This window comes from Xiphias gladius, chromosome 7, assembly GCF_016859285.1.
Source record: "Xiphias gladius isolate SHS-SW01 ecotype Sanya breed wild chromosome 7, ASM1685928v1, whole genome shotgun sequence".
Classification (NCBI taxonomy): Eukaryota; Metazoa; Chordata; class Actinopteri; order Istiophoriformes; family Xiphiidae; genus Xiphias; species Xiphias gladius.
Genome location: NC_053406.1, coordinates 19,841,037 through 19,856,675, shown reverse-complemented (window position 1 = coordinate 19,856,675; position 15,639 = coordinate 19,841,037). Strand labels below are relative to the sequence as shown.

The following is a 15,639-nucleotide window of genomic DNA, read 5'->3' as shown; positions in this document are numbered from 1 at the left end:
GAAGAACGATATACTGTGCTGTATGTGGCAGCAGCAGTAATCCAGTTTAATATGAAACCCTGTGCAGATCACAAAGATGCAACACATGTTTTTTAATGAGGGAGACAATTAGGCGGTAATTCTGAGGGTCCATGTGTATGAGATTGTTAATTTCAATTACAGGATACGTCAGTATCCACCTCGGTTCCCCTTTTCCTCTGTGGGGAAATCTTAGAAGCTCCACTATATTAGGGAGCATAACTGTGTTAAGAATAGTTAGGTAAGCCTGCCATCGAGATCAACAGCACACATTTATACCAATTAAAATAAGAGAAAATAGGGAAAAAGGCCTGTGCTTTGAAGATTGGAAAGTAACTTCTACAAGTGACATTTGAACCGTGGGAGCTGTGCCCTTGGCCTGCAGATAGAAGCGATTGCCCACATTTTAATATAAAGGGGACCAAGAGGAGCTTAAATGCTGTATCTTGGTGTCTTGTGAACGAGTGTAGTCAAAATTGAGTTTTTCATCAAATGGATTGGTGCAGAAACTGCTGTCCTATAAACATTGTACCAGACAAAGTTTACTGTAGGAAAAGGCTTGAAAGCAAAGCTCTCAATCTAACGGGTGATCTATATTCGACCCAATTCCTATCGCCACAAGATCTAGTAAGTGACTGAAAGGATAAGATTGATCCTTAGGGATAGCGTGAGGGACTCTGGGTAGAACTGCTGATCCTTAGCATCAAAAAGGTACCAACTGAGGTGGTTCAGGCATCTGATTAGAAACCCTCACAGTTGCGTCTATTAGGAGGACATAACTGACAGTTAGGAGACACTAAAAAAATTGATCAGTTTTTATTGTAACATTTTTTTAGACAATGGAGAAATCATAAGAATTTGCTTGCTGTCTGACTTTATGGTGGATTTGTAAAAGCCTAATTCCTTTGGGAGGTACTTGGATTGTTGCCGGAAATCGTTAGGTCCCTGTAGACCTAAGATGAAAGCTGGGTTTACTCCAGTTTGTGATATGTTTGGACAAGCTCTCAAAGTACATCCTACAGAGTATCCTATTCATTTTGATTGAGCTGGGATGGCTTTTTGCAAATTATATCATCGTTATGGTGTTATGTTCAACCCTCTGCTAAATCACCCATTTCACTGGATAACAATTAATACATTCATATTTCTATATATATATGATATTTTAATTTACAACAATAATACTTTTAATGAATCACTAGTGAGTAACCTTTTTACACCACAAAGTATTTTGTAAGAAAAATGGAACACGCTGTTTGCAAAAGTATTCAACCCGTTTCACTTTGGAAAACCCCAATTCAATAAAGTACACGATGTTACCTTCAGAAACAACCTAATTAGTTGGGTGGTTTTATTGTTTTGTAAACAACTAGAAAATGACATATAATCTGATAATAAATAAAGCAGAAAATAAATAAAGCAAATAATAAAGCAAACTATTTGTGGCGTAAATAAATGTAAGAGGAGGTTTTTTGAGTATTCTCATTTGATATCGGTACGTCAAGACACTGCTTAGTTATGTAAAATCATTGTCTTGACTACCTGTCCACTTTCTCACCTGGTTCTTGCTCTCTCTCTCTGTCTTTCTGCCAACTCCATCCTGCTCTCTTTCCTTTTCTCCCTCTCTATCGTCCTCTCTCCCTCCTGGCTGAACCTGGCAGTCTCCTTTTTAAATATCTTATATCCGTCTATGGAAAAACAGACGCTCCCAGTGAGTGAAGGTTTGTTCCAAAGCTTCAATTCACTGTCCTTAATGTACCATAAATATACCATAAAGCCCAATTCCATCAGAATAAGAAACATTGTGACCACTTTAACTAAAATGATAAAGTACATCAGTTAGCTCGTAAGCTGGCGAGTGTGCAAGCAGACTAGCTCAGAGAGCTAGCATTAGCTGATAATATCTGAGCTAGCCAATAATACATAATTAATAATCATAATTATTACTATTATTTTTAGGGGTACTGAGATGGAATTAAGGTGTACTTGAGCACCCCAAAAAAATCACCCCAGTGATTTTGATCTTCAGTGTGTGCTGGTACATTTTGCCGCTGAGTGTGATGAGTTAGGATGAGCGCTGGCACCTGAAAGTGTGAGGTTTTCTGCTTTCTCCATCCATGTGAGAGGGGGTAACATGTCTTCAAAGTCTTAGTCATGTGTGACAGTAAGTAGGATCACGGGATTAATGGGGGGGTGTCAGCTGCAGTTATTGCAGGTGTTGTGTTGTGATACAGTGGTGAAAAGAAGTGTGGTCCACAAATCAAGGCTCTTAATTTACCGCCATCGGTTGGAATTTGTCATCTATGAGACTTGGCTAGGATGAAAACAATGAGATAGCAGTGATGAGGTCCCATTCGGCATGGTGAAATGAGGACATCTGCTTAAACAACACATTAAGAGGTATAGAGGTTGGTGGTGAAAAGATCATCTGGTCTGCACCCTACTGGCACCACAACCCTTAAAAAGATTAGTGGGTAGAAGGTGGATGGATTAACTGATACAGGAACGGAAAAAAGAAAAATTAGCTAGAAACATCCACACACCCACTTCCTCAATTTCTACAGCAAAACTGAAAAATATCAACATGAAGGCTTTGCAAAGGCAACAAATGGCTCAACTCCCTAATCTTTATTGTAATGCCATTATTATTGGTGACATGGTGTCAGCTCAAAAGCCATGATATAGTGCATCACAGAGTCATTTTGAGTTCATATTTCACAATTGGATGGGGAGAGAGCGGCGTGCTTGAAAAAAGGGGAAAAAAATTAATCTAACGAGCTTTTGCTTGTTAAGTACGTGCTCTGAGTCTAGCTGAATGACAATGACGAGCCATCCGCTTACCACGATACACATTCCATTGTGAATAAATGAGTATGTGAGCACACTGCAAAACAAAAGGCGAATGGAGGAATTAATTCAATGAAATGAAAAGCCTGCATTGCCAGATAAGCCATAAGGCTTTGCTGCCGAGGTATGAAAAATGACAGCATTTGGTGAGCACATAGATATGGTGGCTGCGTCTACATGTTACAGTCTGTCCACGTAGTGTCCACTGTAGCAGGATTGTCGCTCCAGACAGAGTTTCTTGCATCATTAATTCAGAATCTCCCTGGCGTTGTTTTTTGGCTGCTTTTTCTCTATGTGGGCAAAGTAAATGCAAGTAAAAACAGAGGTAAGAGAGCAGCAGAAAGAAACAATTTTCAAAACAAATGTAACTTTTTCTCACAAACTTGACACATATTCATACATTGCTAAGAGTTTTTGCCATAGGGATCCGTAAAGCAAACCCATGTGTATTTGATGAGCGCAAACCGTGCTCTGTTTTGAAAAGTTTGGCTGGGAGCTTAAGAGTAAATATGTGCTTATGTATGTCTACTCCCAACTACAGTGGGAAAGATCAGAGAGGGAATCCATACCAAGATCCACATTCAGCCAGACCCACAGCAGTGCATCAGAGCCAGCAGCTGCCCAGGGGGGTGGGACGCTGCACGCCCAGCTTCAAAAAGGCCACTTGGCTATCAGGACAGCTAAAACAGGCACAGTGCTTGGCACTGAGCTATAAAGAGCTCGGGCCTGCAGGGGGAGTCCTATTTGATGGGGAGGTGATAAAGATGGACGGCTACCCTGCCAACTGCCTCTGAGTCATAAAGCAGGCATGAGTGTTGGGGCTGGGCAGGGCTGAAAAAAACAAAAAACAAAAAACAGTAACACAGAAAGAGCTGGATGGTTAGTGTATAAGCTGTGCTGAGCAGCTCTGAATGCTGGGTAATTAGAATGGGAGAGCCCCTTGATGAGAGCAGGCTCTCAGATCTGTGAGGATTCTGCTCACAGCTAAGGGAGATATTTTCCACTGCCACATACTTAAGTTCCTAACCTTAACTACCATGGACTGTTGATGGAGTCCTTGAATTTGTCCTGGCTCTATGTTGCAAACTTGACTAAAACTGTTACAAAGCGCTGTGGGTAGGGCAGCACGGCGGCATTCAGAGGTATGCGGTATTCTCACTCCATAGAGACAAAGAGAGAAGAGGGAACAAGAGTTTACAGTATGTGACCTATCAACTGGACAAGCTATGGCAGCATCGTCACAGCACGCCATTTCGCCTGAATGAGCTCATATGGTGACCAAGATGTGCAGCATCCTTATCACTCAGCGTAACCGAGCCAGCTTGAGATTTGGAGAGCTTCCAGGAAAAAAAGACTTTTCATGAACTAAAAATTAAATTAATTAAACTGACGGGAGGTTAACAGCATGACCTTGACATTTTTTATCCACACAAATACACAGTAATTTATATGAAAAAAGTGGAGAAAAATGAATGTGCCTACAGGTCATCTGCAGTGCAAATATGTTGGCTAGTAGCAGCTCAAGTGGACAAACTGCCGGACACCCTTTGAGGAAATACGCATTATGAGGACTTAAGAAAGTTCAAATTGATTTTTTTTTGTATTATTGATGTTCTTCACTGTACACTGGTGACTCAATGAAAGATTCTTTAAAAATAAAAAGTATGGCCGGACAAAAACTCAAATGGTGTGGACAGGCCAGAGGCTACATTAGAATGCAGCTCAGCAAATACTCATATATACTACACTTGTACAGTGAAAGAGGAGGAAAAAAAACTCTGCATTATATGAGGGTAACACTTCAGATTAGTGGACTGAAAAAGAGAAAAAAGGAGTGAATTTGAATGTATTCCATCTATGGCTCTCTGTTCTTCCCTCTGAAGTGTTTCCATAATGAAGGGAAGGTACATGGAAGAGGTATTTAAGCATGACAGTGGAACTGGAATTAGTTAAAGCTACAAAATACTGCTGTCAGAATCCCTTCTGTTCAGTCACACAGCCTAACCCAGGCCTGCAAGTGACCTTGAATACATACATAAATGTATGAACACATGGAGATGATATAGAAATATTTACATTTAGATACACTGGTGGTCCAGTCAGGCTTATTCTCATATCCCATGTCTCAAGTTGACACAACTTCATCATTTCATGTCAAGCGTACGTTGGAAACACGGTGTGCAGACATCAGTTGTGACTACCAGAGCCATAAACAAGAGATTTTTCTGTCAAGTTTCAAAATTGTCAAAATCATAGTTCCACAGAGACCACTAACAAATCTCCAGTTTGAAATGGAGCTGTTTAACACTTAGATGCATAAAAGGGATAAAACATGTTTACATGTGTTCAATAAAATTAGTGTAGATCAGTCAAAAGTTCCTTTGTTGCTCATTATTTACTGAAAGAAAGGTGAGGCGAGCGGCGTGCATTGCTGTGTAACATAGTCCCATTTTCGGCACCAAAATCGGAATTTTTTTTCAAATTCTACACCTAGTGGATTTTAAGGGGAACTCCACCAATTTTACACATCAAAGTCTGCTTACAGGTTTGGGGGGTTGCTACTGCACACAGTATGTCAAAAATGTTGTATAAAGCCTTTTTTGGCTCCAGAGGGAGCTACTGGAGTAATCTTTTAAGAAATTAATTGGGAATTGTTACTGTGCACTTCTCTGTCATATACACAGTGAGATAGTTGAATAATGCAGGAGTTCAGTGTGAAAGGGGAAAAAAAGAATTTTGTGTATTAAAGGTGAAAGTTCATTCCTTACCTTGGAAACCATAGATTGATGAAACAATCAATCAATCAATCAATCAATCAATCAATCAATCAATCAATCAATCAATCAAACAAAAATCTTTATTCACTTACTAGCTTTTTCCAGTCTTTTTAATTGCACCTCTGTTTGTTGTTTTCCTTTTAATGGTCAAAGGATTATTCTTTTGCAAAATGACAAATACAGATTTCCTTTATAATTGAAGAAATGTACAGATAAAACATTTAATGACTGGGTCATTTTGTTGTTATTTTTGCAGACAGTAGGTATCAGCTATGTGTAAATCTAAGGTTAAATTCCCAACACTGCCTCCCTATAAGTTGATTTAGCGTATTATTTAGAGTTGTAGGCACTGATGCACTCAATTTTTTTGTTGCTCCCGCCCTTTTAAAACATTTATTTACCCATAGAAAGTCGGCTGAGCAAGCTTGTCCTTCCCTACACTGCCCTGCTAAACACTCACAGAGCTACACATATTTACAGCCGGGACCTGCACAGTGAAACTACAGAGCTTCGCTATTAGTCACTATGCCACTTGTGGGTTCACTGCTTTTCTCAAAGGATCATTAACAGTGATTCTTAGGGCAGGGAGGAATACACTTGATTCACTGGTTTGCCCTTTAGTCTTTTTATAATTTGTCAGGGGGCATTAACCTTCTTTTGGTGACAAGTCCAACTCCCTAGCTGCTTGGCCACCTTATACTTCGATCATCAAATTTTGAATTGATAGCATGTGCACTGATATCGTGCAATTTCACTGCTTTTACCTCTCAGTTATTCATCTGACAAATTTTAGTCCACTGTGGGTCACTTTAGACATTAATCAGTTTTTTTTAACCTGCCTAATGCTTCTCATTAAGACTCGCGTTACCATTATCATGCAGCTGAAACAATGGAAAGCGTTAATGACTATAGGTACGACCATTACTATCTTTCCTCTGTTCCGTTTTTCTCAGCTCTCTGCAACTCACCAATGGCACTGGTTTCTGTCTCTTATTCCCATTCTATAACTATGTATCATGTCATATCGTACATTCTCAGTTCACCACCCGCTACATTAACCTTTGCACATTGCAAATGTCGGTGGGGTCTCAAGGGGTGAAAGACCATGAAATGGTCTACAAGGAGCCTTAAACTCTACCACCCTTTGCCTCTGACGCCTGCCTTGTGCAACACTCCCATAAGTCCATTACAAAAGAAGAGGGGCATGGCAGATACCACAGGCTTTTTCTTCTTGGTCTCAGAAGAGAGCTGTACACTTTCAAGATCTTCACAACCCACTGACTACTAGTCCACCAGCGTTTGTTTAAAGTCATGAAAAGAGAGGACCCCTGAAACTATTAACAGTATGACTGCAGACCATTGCTTTAGTAAACATTTACAATATATGGATCATTGGCTGCACAGAGAAGCTCTATTAACCGAGAGGGAAAACGCTCTTTTGATCTGGGGATAATATCCATGTTTTTTTTGCCCTATCTTTATTGTTTCTCATGGATAACTAGACTCACCAATGCACTGCATTTTCCACGGTCGGAAGCTGCTACTTACTCTTCGACTGATGCCCTGCCAATCACAGGCTTCCATTGTTGTCAAAAATTAATTAAAAACAGCTCGCAGACGCACACTGCAGCTTAGGCTGATGTAACACATCATGATGAAAAGCTTGTGCACTGCAGTTCAACTCTGGCAGACTAGAGCCAGTTTCAATACGACTGCAGTGATTTTGAAGTTATAGAGCGATGCAAAGAAAAATTTACCAGCATGACAGGTTATATTAGTTCAGGCAGCAGTATGCCTCTCTGAGCTGCTTTTAATGGATTTTTTTTTTTTTTTTTTTTTACAATAGTTTGAGCCTGTGATGTTGGTAGGTAAATGAAAATTTACCTAGGTATGTTTATATTTATTGGTATTATTGGTATATAATTGGTATTATTAATGGTATTACTAGTGATATTAGGAAAAAACATGAGGGTTATCATTTAAGCACTATGTATACAACTAGAGATGGCACTGGTACAGTAAATTTCTAATATGAGAATATCCAACATGTAGGGAGCAGAGGTCAGTTTTTAAAAGACTAATCCAGTGTTTCTGCATGGTTTCATGCATTTACTATTACTTATGTATTTTTTGTTATAGTGTTTGTCTCACATTTTATTATTATTTTCTTTATTTCTTCTCATGTTCTTTTTCATGAAGTGTCCACAATTATTGATTGATAAATTGACTGCTCAGGCCCCTTTGAAAGGGCTTAAATTGGTTGAATGTACGTTGGTTGTTTTTAGATGTTTTGGAGTTTCCCCTAAATGTTTTCCCTTACTATGCTTTCTATGGTAGGCTTTCAAAACATTGCTTGGCAGCAATGTAAAGTAGCCCACAGTGGTGCGCTATACAATTTTATAGATCAGATTTACATTCAAAAACACTCAATCTTCCTTTGTTCATTTTTATGTATTTATTTATTAATTTTTACTCACAGCAGAATTTCTTGACAGAAAATTGCGCGATTGATTCAACTGAACTACTTCGAATGGAAGTGGTTGAATTTTAGAAGACTGATAGAAGGTGTGACATTTGCCACAAAAAACATTTCAATTCACAATGAGTATTTCGATGATTATGTTTTAAATTGTGTCTAGATAATGTATGAATGCAATAAAATTTGTAGGAGATTTAATGACATTTCAGTGAAGAGGAATCTAAAATGTATAAACTTTGGAGTCAGCAGATGCTAGTCAGTGCTGATATGGGGAATCGTGTTTAGAGCCTTTCTTTTTTCAGAACCAAAAGCTGTGATTTCTTTCCAAACACCTCCACCCACACTGATGCAGCAGAAGTAACCTCTAAAGTCAGTGAGAGGGTGAACGGCCTCCAGTATGAGGAGGAAAAAACCAAACTTGATCCAGCAGCCCCTGAGGCACTGGGTGTGTGTGTACTGGCCTACAGAGCACTAGTTTTCTCTGGATCATTCTCTCTGGCACAGCAGCTCACTGTATACTGTATTTTGTATTTAGCCAGTACTGGTGTAGAACTATACACCTTTTCCTCTGGTTGTTTTAGGGCATCAAAGGTTTATTTGAGTATCTAGCTCGGTTATTTAAGCTGGCCACGGTCCATGGTTGGTAGAAAGATCATTTATTCATGGCAGATTGCAGCTGTGTTTTAATCAGTGTAGGCTGGTGGAGATGAAGTGAAAGGTTGTTTTGTTTTATTTTATTGGTGACAATGAGATTCACAAGGAAATGCTTTGACCCTGTGTCTCTGCCCTTTACCACCACACCATCTTACAGTAAAAAGATGCTCTTTCCCTGGTCATCAATTTGTGATACTTAATTTGTGATGAAATGTGGTAAGTTAAAAAAAAATTTCCGTGCCCACTTTGTTTCGACTTGCCTAATAAACTTCTACTTTACTCAGGGATTTCCCAGAATGACTTTAACCAGCTGCCAGAGAACAGCATCTTACAGCAGACGGAACCAATGATTCCCTTCTTTCCTGGTGGGGCAAGGCTCATAAATTGTTAAACTATTAGATACGTTATCACAATTAGCAATGCTAAATTTAGGTTATTATGTGATCTTGAGCTCGCTTCTCTGTTTCAACTTCATTCAGCACCATTGTACAACAACAAAATAAGAAAATACCAGAACCTGTGTCTGCAGCCATCCCTTAGTGCTGAGCTCACCACTGGCTCATTCTTGATAAAAGAGTTGCAATTCACAGGATGAGGCAATTTTCTACTGATTGATCCAAGGGGGGGTGGGAGGGTGAAGGGAGTCACTTCTCTTTCTCTGCACACCCTCTCCCACCACTGCACTTTTCACAGTCCAGAGGACCCTGCGCATTGTCAGCAGTTGCTGCATGCATACTGTCCTCATTAAAGATATTTATGGTGCTGAAGAAAGAAACAAAATGCCATTTAAGGAATATATCAGGACATAAACCAAAAGAGAGCTCTCTAAAAACTAAGGTGCGTTACACGGGTGGCATGGCATCATCTATCACTCTCTAAAGCCATGGCCCTCTGACGACTTTAGGTTGCCTGACATCACTTTCTCTCAGTGTTTCACCTCCAGCACAGTCAGCCATGTCATCTGGATCCACTTTATCCCCAGCCCTGAGCTAGCCCATCAGGACAGCATGTCATAGTGCATGTACAGTCTCGAAAATAACTGTCTCCTCCAATATTGAAAGTGGAGAGAAACTGGAAAAGAATCATGAGTGCGTATACAGTATAACTTCTAAAATTCAGTGGGAAGGTACCGATCAAAAGTGATCTAGACTGCCTTACGTGTTTCTGGCCATCTATCACAGAGATGTAGACACTGGATGATTTATGTTGTCTCCACACAACACTGCTTAGAAGAGTAAGACATGCCGGTCTTTTTCTCATCTTCACTTATAGGAACCCACACAATAAACAATGCACTTTATAAAATTTGAGCTTGAAGGCTTTAATTTTTCTTTCATCTACATTTAGAGGCACATTTATTGCTGATGGTGCCACAGTGGTTTGGATAAAATCATTTCGATGTTTTCTAGCCTCTGCCGACAGGGGACTGCCAAAGAGCACAGCTGAGAGCAATGTTACATAAAGCTGCAATGCCTGTTTGTCTCTCTCTCTCTGTCTCTGCCTTTCTCTCTCTCCCTCTCTCTCTCTCTTTCACATACACACCCAAGTAGTTAAGATCTAAGAGATTTATTTAATGCAATCAGATATTATCACAGCATGTATGTCAGCTGACAAAGATTCAGACTTTGCAGTCAGGCAGCAAAGTTTTAGCAAATTAACGCAACACTGCACTGATGTATCCTAATCAGTCCCTTCAATCATCATGGAGTGGATTTGTGTTTGACGATGCTCTGGTGTGCGGGTCAGCGCCAACAGTTCTCCTTATAATGTGGATTAATTAAAGGCCCACACCCACCTAACTTTGTTAGGCTTGACATTTCACAGAAGCATCATTCCAATCTCCTCTTCTCTCTCTCTTTTTGAATCCCACTTTCCTTTCTCTGTTCACTTCTCTTTTTTCTAATCTAACAACAAATATTTTCTAATAACAGAGAGCTTATATTCATCAGAGCTTTTGTTCGACATTACAGTGTCTCAAATTGCCTTACTGTATTGCCATGCACTGTGATATTGTAATCACAAAGGTTAGTAATTACTTCATAGAGCAAATGGATGCCAGAGTGTCTTGGCAAAAAATCCTGTTAGTCACTTAGATTGTGCCCACTGGGTGCATTGTCCTAAGAGGGGTTTATATGGCACATTCATGAAAGGCTAATGACATATTAATGGATGGGCAATCAAAATTTGATGTGACATTCATGTAACAAGAATGTAAAAGGCTCCTGGAAAACACTCAATGTTTATTTCATTTGCCTGTAATTCCAGTTCAAGTATTGTACAAAATGGTAAAAGAGTGTCCAAGTGCCGCAGTATATCTTCACTCAGCAAAAAAGCAATTACTGTTGTTTTACTTTGGAGAATGAAGAATATTCTAACAAATGCACTTTATTGCTTCACGCACTTATATACCTTTTGTGTTGTGAAAGGCTCATATGAAGAAGACTGTTATTTGTTCTCATGTTGGTATTATCGCTTCTGTGCGCTCTAGAGAAAGGGCAGCCTTCTTTTGGTGAGAGAAAGAGAGAGAGAGAGAGAGAGAGCAAGAGAGAAAGCGTGCCATGTCTCCGTGACCCCTTCACACAACAATGCTTATTGATTGATTGCCAGTACCCGGGCTAAACCCTCTTCCAAGGACAAGTGGCTTCACACGCCCATCCAGCACTCACAGACACACACACACACACACACACACACACACACACACACACACACACACACACACACACACACACACACAAACTCACACACACACTCACACTCACACAAGCACTCACACAAGCACTCGCACACGTCTCTCCAGCTTTCTCTTTGAAGTCTCTAAAGTACACTGTGCTTGTCTTTGTGTTTGATGACAAATTTAGTACAGGAGCAGCTGCAAACACTGAGCCTCCTTATATACTACGATGGCTCAACAAAGTCAGACTCTACTGCTGCTGAAGGACACACATCTCGGTGCATGTGTTTATGTGAACTGCAGCAGTCTGACAGTTGAGTATACACACTATATAGACAATTTTTCCACACACGTTTTCCTACTTTTGGTCTGGGGCTGATTTTCAAGGTTTGGGTTTGGTTCCAATTAAAGAAAATCTTAATGCTACAGCATACAATGACATTTTAGAAAATAGTGTGCTTTCAACTTTGTTGTTACAGTCTGGGGAAGGCCTGTCCTGTTTCAACATGACAATGCCCCTCTGCAAAAAGCAAGGTCGATATAGAAATGGTTTTCCCATTTTGGTGAGGAAGAACTTAGCCCTGACCTGAACCCCATTCAGCAGCTTTGGAACTAATTTAAACACTGAATGCGAACCAGGCCTTATCACCCAACATCAGTGGCCAATCTCACTAATGAAACCTGTGGCTGAAAGGGAACCAGGTTCCAAAATCTTGTGAAAATCCTTCAGAGGAGAAAGGAGGCTGTTATAGGAGATAGTTCAAGTGTCCTCTTACTTTTTTTAAATATATATATATATATATATATATAAAGAGAGAGAGAGTATGTAGTTGCCTATAAATCCAAGTAAATAACCTCGGTCTACGTGTTCTTCTGTCATTGGCACTGATGAATGTGCCTTTCTGTTTACAAGGGCCTTGACTTGGGCACATAAAAACTGTGCAAATCAATGGTTCCCAATAGTAACAATGCCGAAACTATTCATTAAATATTTACTTGGCAGTGAGACTTTAAACCTCTGCAAAAATGCTGAGCTACAAACCATAACTAACTTTTTTTCCTGACAATTGAAACGACACAGCCCTTTTTTCACAGTACACTGTGGTAATATGTTACATTAATCTTTATCATCATCATCATCAAGCAGCAAATATTTCCAGCTAAAAAATACCATGTGCATATATTCAATGGACATAATCACTTTAACAGCAAGACCTTGACTCCTGAATGTGTGTGTGTGCAATGTGTATGTGTGTGTGTGTGTGTGTGTGTGTGTGTGTGTGTGTGTGTGTGTGTGTGTGTGTGTGTGTGTGTGTGTGTGTGTGTGTGTGTGTGTGTAACTGCATGTTTGTAACTTCACTCCTCTCTTTTGATTCTTTCCTTTTTTTTCTTCTATCTTTCTTTTGTTATCTATTACAAATGAGAAGATTTCTGTCACTTTGTCTGGTGCTTCCATGTAAACATCTACAGCAATCTTCAACACTGTGACAAAGCCTGCACATATCACAGACCAATTCCAGATATTCCCCTGTCTGCTTAACCCACATCCACTCGCATGCCTGAAGGCGTGTTTGGATTGTACACAAGAAAATACACAAAAACCACCCGGTGCCCTAGGGTACATGAATATATGAGTGGTGGAAGTGATGGGTAGCGTTATGAGGTTATGGGTGGAGACTGTAGGGCAGGCAGTGGCAATTGGGAGGGGATGAAAGTGGAGGGACAGACTGCCACCAAGCAGCTGTTAGGCTCTGCTGGCCTGCCATGTTTTTATTGCAGCAGTGGTTAGGATCTCAGCGTGGTGTCTGCAAAGTGGGTCAGCATATTATCTACCTCCCTCCTTTCCTCCCTCCCTCCGTCACTATCTCACACTCCTCATCATGGTCCCTTTCACTAACACTGACTGTTTTACATCTGTTTGACTTTATATCTCACATCTTCTCTCTGTTTCCCTTTTTCCTTCTTTCATACTTGCCCATCATGCCTCTCCTCAAACTTGACACACTCTCTTCACATCAAACTAATTCCTTTTATTATCGCTCTAATCTCTCGTCTCCCGGCTGTTCCTTCGTTGTTGCCTCATCATTGGTGCATTTCTGCAGATTTCCCCATATAGACTCAATGAGAAGGTTAGGGAGAGGGAGTGGAAAACGGGTGGAGGTAACCAGTAAACAGCAGGAGTAGACGACTGCAGCCAAGACACCCAATGAGCTTCATTAGCAACCTTCCACTGTGATTCAGGAATCAAATTAAAAATAATAAATGCACACTTCTCACAGGAGAGTACACACTCACATGCATAACCTCACACTCACACACTGAAATACACACAAATACAAACAGAGTCCCAGGCTCAAAGGCTTTTCAACAAACACAAGTTCATGGACTTTTCACAATTAAACCCCCCCCCTGCTGTGTAAGAATATGCGCAAACATGCTTTGAATTCTCTCTCCTGACTTTGCAGATCCTCCTCAGAGCACATGATCATCAGGCCACGAGGCTTTAAGGATGTACCTGCTGAGTCATCAAGGTTTCTCATGAATCATCGCTGGGTTTGGTTTTTCGACCCCCAAGCTCTCCGACTAGCCTAAAGCCTTATTCAGAATCTCAATCCCAGCAGCCCCTGGGGCATGGGCGAGGCACCAGCCTATTCCCACAGCCAGGTTGCTAGGATACAACACTTGGATCTAATAAAAAGTAGCACCTGTGTATGACTTGCACCTGCTACACTAAGGAGGAAATTATTAGTATCTATGCCAGCACCTCTCCTCTAATCTTTCATTCCTATTCATCCAGAGAATTCTGAGAACAGGTTCAATCTTTGAAGTAATTGACATAGTTCGCAAACACAGTCAATCCTTCCTCCTTCTCCAACAACAACAAAAATAATCCTATCAATCCCAGTGCTACTAAACAAGCTTTGTTTAAACAGTTTTTTCTCAACCTTTCATGTGTCTGGACTGACTTGAAAAGGGAAAAGAAAAAACATTGAATCTAGGCCATGCAAAGTCTGAATGTTTCATATTCTGCTTCTGGAAAAACACACATGCACGTGCAGTGAGGATATCATAAAGAAAATTATGACACTCTTTTCAGATCCTCCTTCTTCTCCCTCTCTTCCTTTACTTTCCTACTCACGGTTCCTCCTTCTCCGCTTCTTCTGACCCTCCCCCCACAGAACAATACAGAACATGTGCTGGCTGTGCAGAGAGAATAGCTTTGGAGGGATTGCAACCAATTAAAGGGAGCAGTGCTACACTTTGAAGAACTGCTGCACCCAAGACAAAGCGGTATGTTTGTAATCTAGCCCAGTGTCTCCTCGCTGGCCCATACTCATCAATCCTGGCTACAGCGGGTGGCAAAGGGGCAGGGAGGAAAAAGAAGCGGAGCTTTGCACCAGGGTCACTTCATCATCACCTTGCACCAACCTTCCACTGCATCTCTCGCCCTTATTGCCTCATCCACAGGGTGCTATAAATGTCAGCGGTGCCCACCCCACTCCATGGTCCAGGCTCTCATACTGAGAATCAACCCCCTGGGACATGATACATGTTTCTGTCCTTCTCTGTCCACTCATCTTCTATCCCGGAGAGCATAAGGCTACAATCCGCTGCATAATGGGCATCAGTCATGAAAGCTCACTCATTCTGCTGTGAGCCTGTGATGGTGTCTATTGTGAACCACTCGAAACTGCCTGTTTTGATGCAGCCCAAAAATTTTTAACAATATCACACATTTTCACCCAAAACAACACCATATTATGCTATTCCCATTACATCCATAATAAACAATATCATTTGTTGGCATTGCTATACAGTAGTTTCATATAAACAAAAGCTGCTGCATGTCCTGTGGCATAAACATGTAAGATTTGCCTTGACACTGGCTAGTCCTGCTTGCCCCTGCAGTTGATAACAGCTATTGAAATAGTAGACCTGCAGGGCTGTAAAACAGTAATTGAAGCCCACTGCTACAGTGATAGAAGACTGTATCCAGTAAAGACCTAAAAGCCATGTGGTAAATGTCCCATTGGACCACTGCTCATCTCCTCCACTCCTTTCCTCTCTGACATTTACTTACTGCATGTCTGTGTCCCCTCCTAATATCTTTGAAAGAAATTTCTTGTCCATCTGTCATTTTTTCATCTCTTTCATTCTCCTCAAGGGCGATGGGTATTTTTATCCTTTTG

At 40.6% G+C, this 15,639-nt stretch overlaps 1 protein-coding gene across 1 annotated transcript in view; it reads right to left on the bottom strand.

Annotated features, from left to right (window-relative positions):
• rtn4rl1b (reticulon 4 receptor-like 1b) overlaps nucleotides 1–15,639 on the bottom strand; it is a 140,725-nt gene that overhangs the window by 77,164 nt on the left and 47,922 nt on the right. The gene's annotated exons all lie outside the window — the stretch shown is intronic.